The sequence below is a fragment of the Periplaneta americana genome, chromosome 9 (genome assembly GCF_040183065.1).
Source record: "Periplaneta americana isolate PAMFEO1 chromosome 9, P.americana_PAMFEO1_priV1, whole genome shotgun sequence".
NCBI classification, from domain to species: domain Eukaryota; kingdom Metazoa; phylum Arthropoda; class Insecta; order Blattodea; family Blattidae; genus Periplaneta; species Periplaneta americana.
The window spans coordinates 159,512,549-159,529,057 of NC_091125.1; the positions used below are offsets into that span (position 1 = coordinate 159,512,549).

Sequence of the window (16,509 nt, forward strand, 5' to 3'; positions counted from 1 at the left end):
ATATCGCGCGGGCTTCATGAAGCATGAGGGACGGCGCGACGAGGGGAAAGGGAAAGGCCCACGCGACGAGGGGAGAGTGCACGCGCAACTGCTGCATGCGGAGTAAGGGGGAATGGACCTTCTCGACCCTTCCAGAAAATGCGTCGAAGTGGAGATATCCAGATAATTCTCTACACACCTGTAGAAGGTTCTCGCAACTATGATTTTGCTATAAAAGAAGAAGCGCCAGCGAACTCGAGCAGAGTTTTCAGTTATTCCGTCAGTGAGTAAGCCAGAGCAAGCAAGCCAGACTTGTGTGCCGGAGTTCGACTCGAGTGTGCATCCGCATCTGCGTCAGCATCCGAAGGCCTGAGTTCGAGTGCAGTGGACCGCAGTTGGAGGGACCTGAGTTCGAGTGCAGTGGACCGCAGTTGGAGGGACCCGAGTTCGAGTACAGTGAACTGTCTCTGAAGGTCTGTGGTTCGAGATACTGTGAACTCGAGTGACTGAGATAGAAGAACTGTGAACTGAGAACCGATAGTTCTGATTTGTAAATAGTGCTTTGTAAATATTAGTTAAGATTAACAGTTCATTGTTGTGCGTAATAGTCCAAGTAAATTGTCATTGTCGTCGGTGGAGTGCTATAACGAATACTGTGTTGAGTGAAAATCCAATTGTTGACGAGGGCGTTTAAGGCGAATTGTAGAAAGGAATTATTGTTGTGACGAATAAATTACATTGTTGTTACTAATAAAACTCACAATATAATGATATTGCAGAAAAAAAAAACTGATGACGTGGGCATGACAGAAGTGGAAAAGGAATTTAATTCGAGTCCAGGTATTTCCAAACAATTTAAATATATATAAAAACAATTGAGGACAATCAAAGCTCCACTGTAAAATACTGTCGACTAGGAATTAGGGAGTACACAAAAGTTCGGACTTAGGTTAAATTCTAGTAAGTCGCAAGCTATAATAATTGGACATAAGAGACTACTGAACACAATGAACGACAGACATATCCCAATTATTACAGTAAATAATGCCACTATTCCGTACCATTCCGTCGTCAGAAACCTCGGCATTTTCTTGGACGAAAATTTCAATTGGGAATGCCAAGTAAAGGAAATATCCAAGAGAGTGTGCTATACCATGCATTCTCTTAACCCATTCAGAAACTTCCTCCCGCCAGAATTAAAACAGACTTTAGTGCAAACCCTCGTACTACCACTGTTTGACTATTGCGACGTAATACTTACAGACTTGACAACTGACCTTTCGAACAAGCTGCAGCGTGTGCACAGTGTGTGTCAGATTCATCAGGAATGCTCACAAATTTGACCACATTACACCCTCGTTCAAATCTTTATCCTGGCTGCAACTTAGTAACCGTAGAACACTTCATTCGCTCTCTCATCTGTTTCGAGTTCTCCACACTTCTACTCCAAATTATCTTCGTTCCCAGTTTAACTATTTATCCTCCAATCACAATCTAAACACCAGGTCACAGGAGAGCCAAATCCTAGCAATTCCTGCCCATAGAACATCCCACTATTCATCCTCTTTTACTCTCTCAGTCCCCCGTGAATGGAATTCTCTACCTCAGAAGATTAGGGGCTGCCAGACAATAACCATTTTAAAGAAAAGGCTAAACGATTTCTTACGGGCGCAGTCAAATTGAAGTTATAATTGTGATCGAGTTTAATAATTTAATTTAATTTAGGTATGACTATTATTATTATTATTATTATTATTATTATTATTATTATTATTATTATTATTATTATTACATAATTATTTTATTGGTGTTGTGAAGATGAAAAGAATTGTCATTGTATTATATTAATTATGTATTATATTGTCTTGTATTGTAGTATTGTATTGCTTTGAATTGTATTGTATTGTATTAATTATGTTATATTCATAGCATTGTAGTCATTTTCTATCGTACTGGTTGAGTGGAAGAGAAGGCCGAATGGGCTTAACTCTGCCAGTTAAAATAAACCATTATTATTATTATTATTATTATTATTATTATTATTATTATTATTACTTACTTACTTACAAATGGCTTTTAAGGAACCCGAAGGTTCATTGCCACCCTCACATAAGCCCGCCATCGGTCTCTATCCTGTGCAAGATTAATCCAGTTTCTATCATCATATCCCACCTCCCTCAAATCCATTTTAATATTATCCTCCCATCTACGTCTCGGCCTCCCTAAAGATCTTTTTTCCTCCGGTCTCCCAACTAACACTCTATATGCATTTCTGGATTCTCCCATACGTGCTACATGCCCTGCCCATCGCAAACGTCTGGATTTAATGTCCCTAATTATGTCAGGTGAAGAATACAATGCGTGCAGTTCTGCGTTGTGTAACTTTCTCCATTCTCCTGTAACTTCATCCCTCTTAGCCCCAAATATTTTCCTAAGAACCTAATTCTCAAACACCCTTAACCTATGTTCCTCTCTCAGATGAGAGTCAAAGTTTCACAACCATACAGAACAACCGGTAATATAACTGTTTTATAAATTCTAACTTTCAGATTTTTTAACAGCAGATGGATGATAAAATCTTCTCAACTGAATAATAACAGGCATTTCCCATATTTATTCTGCGTTTAATTTCCTCCCGAGTATCATTTATATTTGTTACTGTTGCTCCAAGATATTTGAATTTTTCCACCTCTTCGAAGGATAATCTCCAATTTTCATATTTCCATTTCGTACAATATTCTGGTCACGAGACATAATCATATTATTATTATTATTATTATTATTATTATTAAAACCGAACTCAAGCTTTAAATTATATTTTCTATTTACAGTGAAGTGATTTTAAATTTCAATGGGCAATCGAACTGCTTAAAAATGTGATACAATGCAAAATTTAAATCAATTCGGAATCTCTACATAAAAATGGTCGAAAAACAGTGGTTACAGTGTAGATGTAAAAATTATGTAATCTAGTGTGTATCTTAAGAGATGGAAACATACACTTATGCAAAATGAAAGTCATACAACATTTTAACTCTATCTCTGTTCTAAATGTCTAAGCAACGACACCATTTCATTAAAAAATTGGGATACAGTTGCAGATAAATTGCTACGAATCAGTCAATTAACCAGCTGGCTAATTATTTCTCATAATTGATACTGGGTTCAATTCCCGACAGATTCTCTGAAACGTTTAGTGGACAATGACGTTGTTTAGCAGATTTTCACCCAATTATTCATATTTCGCAAAACGGCCTTTCTGATTACAGTAATTAAATAATTACAATTATATTGCAGATAGACAATTCTTTCATGTTTAATTTTCACTTCCGATTATGTTACGTATATTTCGCATTTACAAATCAACGGTTATTCAAAGCCACGTAGTTAATAGAACTAAAAATAGAAGATGGTGCACAATAGAATTTAATATGATCACTCAGGAGGCAAAACAAACGAAAACAAACTTTATTTGTCTCTAGTGTAATCCATATATAACTTTGTATGGATTTATGTGCTGGTTATGACAAATAGTTCTTATCATCAGGTTGTAGCCTAAGCGATCGTGGGTTCTACTTTACGTTCCAATATTATATTTCACTTTGTATGTCTTAAACATGACATGGAATACCAATTTAACGAGACAGTAGGTATTTATATTTTGTATCAAATGTGGAATACAAATAAATAAATTCACACACAATTCTGTTCACAATATTCCACTAACAAATTAATTATCAAACTATAATAATTCAGTTATAATAATTACAGATTCATAGGTCTTTGAAACTGATGTCACTTTTGTTGCATGAACATAATTTTTCAATGTAATGAAATGTTTATTATTAAATACAGAATGTTTCGAAGTTACAATATTCATAATAATAATAATAATAATAATAATAATAATAATAATAATAATAATAATAATAATAATAATAATAATAATAATAATGAGTTATTTAACCTGGCAGAGTTAAGGCCATACGGCCTTCTCAAACACTCATTATAGCATTTTAATTTGTATTTTACTAATTAATTTTAAATACATCTTCTTAAAATTGAGCTGTTGCTAAGTAACGTTAGTATGACGTCAGAATTGTGTGTTGAATTTCATCCTCCTTCTCACTGTCTGAATAAATTAACATATTTTGGTCTTTTATAAGATTCCTATCACTTGCACAAGGGTTATTAAATCACCAATACTTTTATGTCATGTTCTCATATTTTCTATTAACATTCATATTATAACACAGTCATAAAATAATTCTTTATAAATCCGTTGATTTTGAGGAATGCACACTGTTCAAGACTTTTTAAAATCATTGTATGTAGTGTTTTCTTGACAGTCCGCGACAAGTACTTAAATACCTGATAAATTTTCTTCACACTTTTGAACGCTATAAGGCAAAATGATTTCCGTCGCCAGATAAATTCTTTGTTTGTCAGTTAACTATGCATATTTAAGTTCCTGTCTAGCTTCAGTCCAGAATAAATCTTGTGCTAAAAATGAAAACTCAGCAATCAACGGAGATGGAAGCTCCAAAGAAGCCAATGCAATTGGTGCTATCGGCCATCAAGGATCTACGAGAGCCCAACGGTGCTACTCCGGGGAAGATCGCAAAGTATATCATGTCGCGCTACCCCGGTGATGCCAGCAAGTTGAAGCGGCAGGTAGACACCGCCTTGAAACGAGGAGTGACCCACGGAATCCTGAGGACCGACAAGGGCCGCTACCAGCTCGAGGATCCGGAGGACGAGTCAAAGCACGTGAGGTCACACAGACGTCGCCGCTCTCGTTCTAGACGCAGGCACAGCAGGGGAAGACGCCGCCGAAGGAGTTCTAGTCGCAGGCGACGTCGCCGCTCTCGTTCTGGACGCAGGCACAGGAGCGGAAGACGCCGAAGGCGTTCTAGTCGCAGAAGACGTCGCCGCTCTCGTTCCAGAAGCAGGAGGGGAAGGCGTCGACGACGCAGCTCTCACTGAAGGCGTTCTCGCTCCAGGAGGGACCTGCCTGCGAGGAGACGAAAGAAAGTCTCCGAATAGAAGCGGGTGTCAGCACCGGAACTTAGTCAACCAGAGTCCGAGTTGTGCTTGTATATTCAACTAGCACCTACCTCCTCTGTTGGTTTTGAAAAAAAAGTTAAACATTTTGTACAACCAGATTCTACTGATCCAATAAAATATTATTTTATTTTATCTGTTTTATTTCTTTTACTCCATGTACCTCTCTGTAGAAATGAAGTTAGTATATTAGGTTTGTAGGCCAATAGTAATGAGATTTAAAAATATGGGACTTAGAAAAGTAATTCAGGAAGGTATATGAACGCAAGTTACTACTTCCAATCATGAATGGTAAGAAATACACTAAAATATATGAAGACAAACTGAAATAAATGGAAAGTATTACGATCTAGAGTTCTATAAAGGTAATTCATCAGGAATTTGAGGTAAATAAGAACATGTCAGGACAACTAAACCGGCTGAGCAAAGAACACGAAGAAATGACAAGATCAACAAAAACTAGAATGATGACGGCAGAAAACTACGAACAGCTGGAAAGGAAGGCAGACGAGGAGAAGAAAAATTTGCGAAGTGATGCACAGGTAAATCAAAGTGCAACGTCAGGAAAAATAGAGCATAAACAGAAAAGTGTAGGCAACTAGCACCTACCTCCTCTGTTGGTTTTGAAAAAAAAGTTAAAGACAAATATCACCAGTGCTTGTATATTCAACTAGCACCTACCTCCTCTGTTGGTTTTGAAAAAAAAAGTTAAAGACAAATATCACCAGTGCTTGTATATTCAACTAGCACCTACCTCCTCTGTTGGTTTTGAAAAAATAGTTAAACATTTTGTACTACCAAATTCTACTGATCCAATAAAATATTATTTTATTTTATATGTTCTATTTCTTTTACTCCATGTACCTCTATGTAGACATGAACTTAGTATATTAGGTTTGTAGGCCAATACTAGTGAGATTTAAAAATATGAGACTTAGAAAAGTAATCCAGAAAGGTATATGCCATATGAAATAAGAAATGAACGCAAGTTACTATTTCCGATCATGAATGGTAAGAAATAGACCATTTTACAAAATATATGAAGACAAACTGAAAGTATAAATGGAAAGTATTACGATCTAGAGTTCTATAAAGATAATTCATCAGGAATTTGAGGTAAATAAGAACACGTCAGGACAACTAAACCGACTGAGCAACGAACACGAAAAAATGACAAGATCAACAAAAACTAGAATGATGACGGCAGAAAACCACGAACAGTTGGAAAGGAAGGCAGACGAGATGAAGAAAAATATGCGAAGTGATGCACAGGTAAATCAAAGTGCAACGTCAGGAAAAATAAAGAGCATAAGTAGAAAAGTGTAGGCAACTAGCACCTACCTCCTCTGTTGGTTTTGAAAAAATAGTTAAACATTTTGTACCAGATTCTACTGATCCAATAAAATATTATTTTATGTTATGTTTTATTTTTTTTACTCCGTGTACCTCTATGTAGAAATGAACTTAATATATTAGGTTTGTAGGCCAATACTAGTGAGATTTAAAAATACGAGAATTAGAAAATACTACTGAGATAAAAAATATGGGAATTAGAGAAGTAATCCTGAGTAATTAAGAAAAAAACAAGGTGACAGTAGGAAGGTATATGCCATATGAAATAAGAAATGAACGCAAGTAACTATTTCCAATCATGAATGGTAAGAAACAGAAAATTTTACAAAATATATGAAGACAAACTGAAAGTATAAATGGAAAGTATTACGATCTAGAGTTCTGTAAAGATAATTCATCAGGAATTTGGGGTAAATAAGAACACGTCAGGACAACTAAACCGGCTGAGCAATGAACACGAAATAATGACGAGATCAACAAAAACTAGAATGATGACGGCAGAAAACCACGAACGGCTGGAAAGGAAGGCAGACGAGGATAAGAAAAATGTGCGAAGTGATGCACAGGTAAATCAAAGTGCAACGTCAGGAAAAATAAAGAGCATAAATAGAAAAGTGTAGGCTTTTGCAGACATCAACTACAAAACAAATGTTGGATAAAGATGGTATCAGATCAACAATAATAAGACAAATATCACCAGTGCTTGTATATTCAACTAGCACCTACAGTACATCCTCTGTTGGTTTTGAAAAAAAAGTTAAACATTTTGTACTACCAGATTCTACTAATCCAATAAAATATTATTTTATTTTATCTGTTTTTTCTTTTACGCCATGTACCTCTATGCAGAAATGAACTTAGTATATTATTAGGTTTGTAGGCCAATACTAGCGAGATTTAAACATATGATATTCAGAAAAGTAATCCAGGAAGGTATATGCCATATGAAATAAGAAATGAACGCAAGTTACTATTTCCATCCATGAATGCTAAGAAATAAAAACCATTTTACAAAATATATGAAGGCAAACTGAAATAAATGGAAAGTACGAGGCGCATCCAGAAAGTAAGTTTCCCTATTTAAAAAAAAAAGAACACATACTTTAAGGAAAACATTTATTGGCAACAGGTACAGCCGTGTTTCAGCTATTTTTCAACATAGCCACCATCAGAATTGAGACACTTGTATCGTGGGATCAACTTTTGTATCCCTCTGTCGTAGAACTCTGCCGCCTGTGAATGGAACCAGAGTGTGACAGACGTCTTCAGCTCTTCGTCGTTGCCAAAACGCTCACAGGAGGACAGGAATTTCTTGAAAAAAGAGAGAGACAGATGTTCGGCCCATAGGCCTGACAGCTGGCAATGCTTTGTGCATTAGAGAACTTTATCACCGACCGAACCTCGAGGCGGCGGGAGAAGGAATGCTTCAATTTCGAACCACTGCTGCCACGCTACTGGCACCAGGCGGGACCTGTCCGGCTGGCATATGATTGATACGTCATAGATCTGTTACGCATGCGCAATTGACACGGCTAATTACGTTTACTTTCAAGGGGAAAAAATCGGGAAACTTACATTCTGGATGCCCCTCGTATTACGACCTAGAGTTCTGTAAAGATAATGATTCATCAGGAATTTGGGATAAATAAGAACACGTCAGGACAACTAAACCGGCTGAGCAACGAACACGAAAAAATGACAAGATCAACAAAAACTAGAATGATGACGGCAGAAAACCACGAACAGTTGGAAAGGAAGGCAGACGAGGAGAAGAAAAACGTGCGAAGTGATGCACAGGTAAATCAAAGTGCAACGTCAGGAAAAATAAAGAGCATAAATAGAATAGTGTAGGTTTTTGCAGACGTCAACTACAAAACAAATGTTAGACAGATGTCACCAGTGTGGAGCAACGCTGGCAGGTAAGACAAGAACAGTGACATTTAATAAGGCGAAGAGCTAAATCATGAGTGACACGGGAAAGCAATAAACTGAATGGGAAATTAAGATGTAGTGTTGGGGAGAACAACGTGAGGAATGTGACATGTAAAAACAAAGAACTGAGCAGAGAGACTCAGCAAGTAAAAGCGAAAAGTAAAGTACAGAAAAGGGGAGTGAAGTAGCAGAAGAAATGGTGAGGGAAAAAATCAGAAATATGGGAGAGAGAAATAACAATAGCAATACAGACAGAAATATAGTAGAAGAGTGTAGAAAGGGCCTATGACACTGAAAGTGATGCAGGTGGGAGAAGTGAAGGCGGAGCTATGGATGGAAACGGGACAGACAAAGAGAAAAAGAAAAATGTGAAGGTAAAGCAGTGCAGAGCAATGCAGACACTATAGTTCCCGAGAGTTTCGGGGAGTTTGAGAACAGAGTTCTAGGTGGAGTAGAAAACAGTTTCGATGAGTTAATGGAAAAATTCTTGGGGACAGGAAAATAAGGATTAATAATAAGTATGGTATTACTAATAAGCAAAGATAGACTGATAAAAGATAATGAAAGGAATTAGTAAAATTGTATAATCTATACTAATAATATTTGGGGCTAAGAGGGATGAAGCTACAGAAGAATGGACAAAGTTACACAACACAGAACTGCACGCGTTGTATTCTTCACCTGACATAATTAGGAACATTAAATCCAGACGTTTCAGATGGGCAGGGCATGTAGCATGTATGGGAGAATCCAGAAATGCATATAGAGTGTTAGTCGGGAGGCCGGAGGGAAAAAGACCTTTAGGGAGGCCGAGACGTAGATGGGAAGATAATATTAAAATGGATTTGAGGGAGGTGGGATATGATGATAGAGAATGGATTAATCTTGCTCAGGATAGGGACCGATGGCGGGCTTATGTGAGGGCGGCAATGAACCTTCGGGTTCCTTAAAAGCCAGTAAGTAAGTAAGTAAGTAAATAAGTAAGTAAGTATACTAATAATAAAACTGTGACCAATATTTTTCTGGTAATATTCGCTTTTGCACAAATAAATGGTCTAAACACGTACAATCACTCATCCTGAGACCGAAAATCGTATTTTTGAAATTTGTATGTATGTATGTAGCGTATGTATGTATGTATGTATGTATGTATGTATGTATGTATGTATGTATGTATGTATGTATGTATGTATGTATGTATTTCGCTCGCTGTCGAACAACCTTCAAGGAACTTCCTTTCCGAATGAAAATGCGCTCCGAACATTGCTTGACGACTTCTTTAACTCAAAACCACACGATTTCTACAGGCGTGGAATCGAAAAACTACTCCAGCTATTGGCAGACTGTTGTAAATAGTAAAGGAGAACATATTGTTGATGATTAACTTCTCTCATATTATGTATCTGATGTGTTTAATAAACTTGAAAAAACGCTACGAACATATGCACCAATTTAATACGAGTATTATGCATTAAATACATTTTCCACATAGTATGATAAATGTCTGAATTCCAGTGGGGGATATGTTGACAAATAGCGCAACAATTGCTGTATCTGTTTCAATAAATCTTTCCATGCAATTGTGCTTTTTTGTATAAACGGCCACAGGGAAAATCACTTTCTGAACGATGATTATTAGAGGAGAAAAATTCGCTCCGGCGCCGGGATCGAACCCGGATCCTTGATTCTACGTACCAAGTGCTCTAACCACTGAACTACGCCGAAGTTCAATCCACAGCACAGGATCGATTTTTTTAATTTTATTGGGTTATTTTACGACGCTGTATCAACATTTAGGTTATTTAGCGTCTGAATGAAATGAAGGTGATAATGGCGATGAAATGAGTCCGGGGTCCAGCACCGGATCGAATCTCCTCTAATAATCATTGTTACCGTAACAGATATATTCTGTAGGACCAAAAATTAATTTTTACGTAGATTCTTCGCCCAACAGTGCATATTACTGTGGAATCTCGGCCACCAAGTCACTCAATTGAGTGCGCTCCTTGTATAATAATGACAGTTGACTTAATATACTTTCAACATATATGTCGAACTTGGAGTCAGGCCACAAAGGGAAAAACACTAGAGGAGAGGAATTGTTACATAACATAAAAGATACATTCTGTAGGACCAAAAATTAATCTTTACGTACTTTCTGAACGGCCTCGTAATTGATGTCGAGTGGCCAAAATTTGTATAAGCACTTCTTTTGACATTATTAACATTGTGGAAGAAAAAAATGTAACTTCTTTATCTGCCTCTTATCAGAACGTTTGCTTGCCAGACGCTCTTCTACAAATGCTATCAATTTCAAATGTAGAAAAGAATCTGTCGGCTAAAGTTGCACTTCAAGCAAAAAGAGGGAGAGGGAGGGAGGGAGGGAGGGAGAGAGAGAGGAGAGAGAGAATAAACAAAAAATTACACACTTCTAAAACAATACTCTGATTCGAACCACTACATGATCCGATTAAAGGAATGCTCAGCGGGAAGTGTAAGTCTGCGCTACAGCTCATAATACAGAATGTTTCATAATTCTTATTACAAACTTCTAGGGGTTGTAGAGGGAACTAAGTAGATAAAGTTTTGATTAGGAACCCATGTCCGGAAATGTATCGTTTCGATGCGAAATAAGTTTGAAGATCGATTCGATTTAAAATCTCCCGTTTCACGGTACACAAACAAAATGGGCTGAGGGCAACTTCTGATATCGTGTGTCTTCTGTTTACAATCAGTTCTACGGAGTTCTACCCAACTAACATTCTACAGGCATTTCTGGATTCACCTATAGGCCTACTTGCTACATGCCCATCTCAAACATCTAGATTTAATATTCCTGATTATACGATGAAAGAGTAGTGGAACGGAGAAAAATTCTCTCCGGCACCTGGATTTGAACCCGGGTTTTCAGCTCTACATGCTGATGCTTTATCCACTAAGCCACATAAGTCACACCGGATTTCTATCCCGGTGTCGGATCGAATTGTCTCAGTTTAAGTCCCACCACTTGGGTTTCCTCTAGGGTTCAAATCCCGGTGCCGGAAAGAATTTTTCTCCGTTCCAATACTCTTTCAGAATATCAGATGATGCAGAATATCTGCATGGAAACTCATTTATGTACTTCGGTACATTAAATAATATGTTCCTAATTATGTTAAGTGAAGAATAAAATGGGTACAGTTCTGCGTTATGTAACTGTCTCCAATCCTTTGTAACTTCACACACTTAGCCTCAGATATTTTTCTAAGAACCTTATTCTCAACACTCTTAACCTCTGTTCCTCTCTCAAAGTGAGAGACCAAGTTTCACAAACATGCAGCACAACTGGTAATGCACAACGCATGTATCACGAACGTTTTCCGCATCGCCTCACTCCATCACATACCATTTTTGTCAGAATACAACAAACTTATTTTGCATTCCGGACATCAGAGACATGCAAAATCTCTTTCCGGGTTGCCCATGATTGTTTACGTCCGTGAGCGGGCTTACGCTTAGTATCGTTCGCCCGCCTGCAACCTTCCCTCACAAGCAGGCAGGCAGTGTGGTTGCACGTGACTCCCAAACAGTCCTAAGAGTGACCCGAAAGGACTGTTGGGTTCCGCCGACCTGCAGCAGACTGCTGCTTTCAGATGCATGATAAATATGAACTAAGCCATTCAAACCTGACAAGAAGCCCATAGATATAGACAAACTACTGAAAACTTAATTTGTTGTCTTCTGAAACGTACCGTTAATAAGGACAAAGAAAACTGTTTCTCGTCAACATAATATCCATTAAATGCCAACAGTTATTATAAATTACTTGCGGGACAAAATTCCGGCACATCCGGCGACGCTGATATAACCTCTGCAGTTGCGAGCGTCGTTAAATAAAACATAAGATTTCAAGATTTCTGAAGAACGAAAAACTTTTATACATTTTACGGATATTCATGAGGCTTTTAATTGTTGATAAGGAAAAAGTGAAAATGAAATATTTTTCTATAATAGTTGTTGATATTCATAATAATTGTTACCATTATCTTTTCAACATATTTCCTCCTCTCCTCTCCTCTCCTCTCCTCTCCTAGCCTGACGGAAAGCAGTTACGGGCGTGAGTCTTGTATGATTTGCCGGTGTTTACTGGACATGGGTTCCCAATCAAACCTTTATCTACTTAGTCTCCTCCACAACCCTTGGAAGTTTGTAATAAGAATTATGAAACATCCTGTATAACCTGCTGTCTTCTCCATAGGAAAGTTGTTGCGGCATCAATCGGAGATAATCGGAGAACAACTGCTCCGGAGACTACATAATCATGAACAGCATTAGTGGAGACGTTCTGCAGGAACACCAGACGAGACTGAGTCGTATAGACACTTGAAAAACCACGAATTCACGTATACAGCGTATGAAGCATCCACCTATTTGAGGTGGTATCGAATGTGACGCCCACGTCGAAGCCTTTGCAGTCGTTGAGGTTTTCACTGGTTGCGCTGGAGGACTCAACCAGCATAAAAGCGTGCAGCGAATGTCATAACAGGGGTGTGGAAACTGGATTTCAATTATTCATTCCTCAAACTGCGGGGGAGTTCTCTCGTGTTTACGCTATCACGCCTGTTTGTATTCTAATAGTTGCCAGCAAAATCTTGTTATGCATACTAAGCAAGAATCTTACGTAACACAGCAGTCTCCGAGAAATGAGCGAGAGAAACAGCTTTGGCTTCGTTTGTTGAATGGCAGTGATGAATTTAAGGAAAGTCCAGAGTAACGGATTTCCCTTTCTTAGTTCAGGCAAGAGTTATTTTCCCGCGAAAGTCATTAGGCTTGCAATAATACTCTGTCACTTATTTACTGCACCCAATCCCCTTCATTTCATTTCTCGCAAATTGAAAATCATCAGTAAAGCTGTTGTAGAGACGGGACAGAACTTCAAAACACGGACATATCCTGCTAAATGCAGGAGTTTGGTAACCCTAAAACTTGTGTTAATATGACACCGACGATTTGATATTTTGTTTCAGCAAGTTTAACACTGTTATAATAAGCAGAACCACAGAAACAACGACACTAGCGCCCCGATGCAGAGAGAACTCGAGCGTCGACAGCAATCGCTTTACAATTTATTAATTATATAATAGTCAAAGTCGACAACATGATAATAATTAAATCTTGAATGCTTTACGGAGCTTATGGCATGTAAATATTTTTATATACCAAATGGCGTTCAACTAGATAAATTAACAATTAATATTTGAGGAGAAAAATTCGCTCCGGCGCCGGGGATCGAACCCGGGTCCTTGGTTCTATGTACCAAGTGCTCTGACCATTGAGCTACGCCGAATTCAATCCACAGCATCGGATCGAACCCCTCTCCTTCAATGTTTCCCTTTGTGGCCTGTCTCCAAGTTAGGCATATATGTTGACGTATATGTCCAATGTCAATTGCCATTATACTAGGAGCGCACTCAGCTGAGTGACTTGTTTGGCCGGGATTCCGCAGTTAAGTGCACAGCAATCTGTACAGACACATGCACTGCAGCTATGAGAATATTATTATAGATTTAGTAATTTGTCATACAGAATAATAGACTATCTGTAATATTGACAATTAATATTTGAGGAGAAAAATATTACAAAATTCCTTACTAATAATAATCACTTCGTATATAACAATAAAACTGTTACACAGCTACGTTATAGTTTCGTCATTATTTTATTACAAAAGGTAACAGAATAACTGTGATTCTCTATTGCATCCGGTAATGTGTGGCGCTAAGTATCGATAGTACAACTGGGTGTGATCGATTACCACGCTATATTTTGGTCAAAGAGTAGGTACAACTATAGCAATATTATTCTAATTATTCTGTGCTCTTTGTTTTGTTCTTTTGTGGTTGCAAGGCAACCATCATCATAAAATGACAATCGATACGAACAACTGTTAAAAGACGGCCATTTTTTTTCTCTATATACAACACTTAATCAGGGGTTTCGTGTATATATAACTACTGCAAAGCAATTCCGATGTAGGCTACCAGTTATACGTTTTTATACACCTATCGCTTATGCATGGTTTATTAGTAACGTTTTCTGTCTTAACTCTACATAAGTCTCGTATAAACATTATACACGGTTTATTAGTAAGACCGTTAGTAAATAAGCTTATCTGAGCATAAAAAAAATCTTATATGTGAGCTTGAATTTGAAGAGAGGGGAAATGGAAGGAGAAATTTAATAGGAGAGCGAAAACGCGTCCTTGCAAAGGGAGTTCGGGAATAAAAAACTAAATATGTGAGCTCCAAGTCTGTTGACCACTTGTCTCACTTCGAGTTTCGCTGATCCACTGAAGAGCTCTAGAAAATTTTGAAGGGGAAGAAGTCGAAAACGACGTACAGGAACATAATTATCAGATATCACATGTGTGGGGACGGGGATGCGTTCAAGAATTTGACTGCAGGATTGGAAGAAGAAATGACGGAAGGTGTAAGTCTGCACATTGAAAGGTACTTTGTCCTTTCACAGTGCAAGTGGAAAAAAAAAATCGTACCTGCTGCAAATTCTCATCGTCGACAGGTTCCATACCGCCAAGAAAATACTCGACTGAGTCCGTACCGAATTATAACAAGCAGCATTGTTTACCCAGGCACAATTCTGTGCAATTCCGTTAATTTAACAAACCCCGTAACCAATTGCCCAATTTGTCAAGCTCAGTCATTCGAATAGGGCGCAGTGATTGCAGTCAGACACGCACTTTCCTGCATGACATTCTCGCGTCCCACTAGCTACATCTAACCAACTCCTGGCAGATTCTACGACACAATTGTTGGGCAGAGCATTGGTGTAACGAGTTTACTTTGCCATTCTTATCCTAACATAAATCCATTATAATCATGACGTCATCTCTTCGTAAGTGAATACTATATCCATTTGAAATGTATTGCTAAATACAGGGTTACGAAAATTCACAACACCATCTCTGCTGAACGCCGCTCATATCCGCAACCAAACTTTTCTTTTCAGTATTCCCTGCGATAGTCCCGCGCCGTGGCGTCGCGGTCTAAGGCATCCTGCCTAGGACTCGCGTTACGGAATGCGCGCTGGTTCGAGTCCTCATGGGGGAAGAAATTTTCTCATGAGATTTCGGCCAGTGTATGGGACCGGTGCCCACCCAGCATCGTGATGCACTTGGGGAGCTACGATAGGTAGCGAAATCCGGTTGCGAATGCCAGCTATAACGGCTGGGGGGATCATCGTGCTAACCACACGATACCTCCATTCTGGTTGGATGATCGTTCACCTCTGCTTCAACATGTGGGCGTTAGGCCAGCAGCCGGCTGGTCGGTCTAGGCCCTTCACGGGCTGTAGCGCCACGGATTATTATTATTCCCTGCGATATACAGTCTTATTAATAAACCGTGTATAGTTTTTATACGAGACTTATGCAGAGTTGAGACAGAAAACGTTACTAATAAACCGTGAATAAGCTATGGACGTATAAACAGGCTGTAACTATACAATGGGAATTGCTTTGCAGTAGTTATATACACAAAACCCCTTGTTTAAGCGTTGTATATAGTGAAAAAATGGCCGCCCCTCTAACAGCTGTTCGTATCGACTGTCATTTTATGATGATGTTTACCTTGTAACCACAGAAGAACAAACCAAAGATTGTAGAATTATTAGAATAATATTGCTGTAGGTTGTACTCTTTGACCAAAATGTAGTGTGGTAATCGATTAGAGCTAGTTGTACTATCGATATTTCAACACGCCACACTAGAGCGCTCTACCGCATCCAGTAGAGAACCTCTGATATTCTATTACCTTTCGTAACGAAGTAATGACGAAACTATGACGTAGCTGTGTAACAGTTATACTGTTATACACGACGTATGTAGTGATTATTAGTAAGGAATTTACACACAACTTATAAACGAGCTACTCATTGTATAAGTATAAGACAGTTAAACGTCTGTATATAGAGTTTTTATTAGTAAGACCGATAGGCTATTAGTATTCCATGCCAGGGGTGTCAACTACGGTATGATTATCTGGCAGCCTGCTGTATTGTAGGACAGAAAAATGCATTGCCATAAATGGACGTCACATTGAGCACCACCTATGAACAAGTGTTCAGATCTCAGAAAGTATGTGTCATAGGATCAATTGTTTATTAGACATTTTTTTGTTTTGATGC

At 38.2% G+C, this 16,509-nt stretch overlaps 1 non-coding gene across 1 annotated transcript; it reads right to left on the minus strand.

Annotated features, from left to right (window-relative positions):
* Nucleotides 1-13,581: 13,581 nt before the first annotated feature.
* TRNAY-AUA (transfer RNA tyrosine (anticodon AUA)) lies at nt 13,582-13,654 on the minus strand. The gene has a single exon. It is a non-coding gene; the product is annotated as a tRNA-Tyr (tRNA).
* Nucleotides 13,655-16,509: the final 2,855 nt, after the last annotated feature.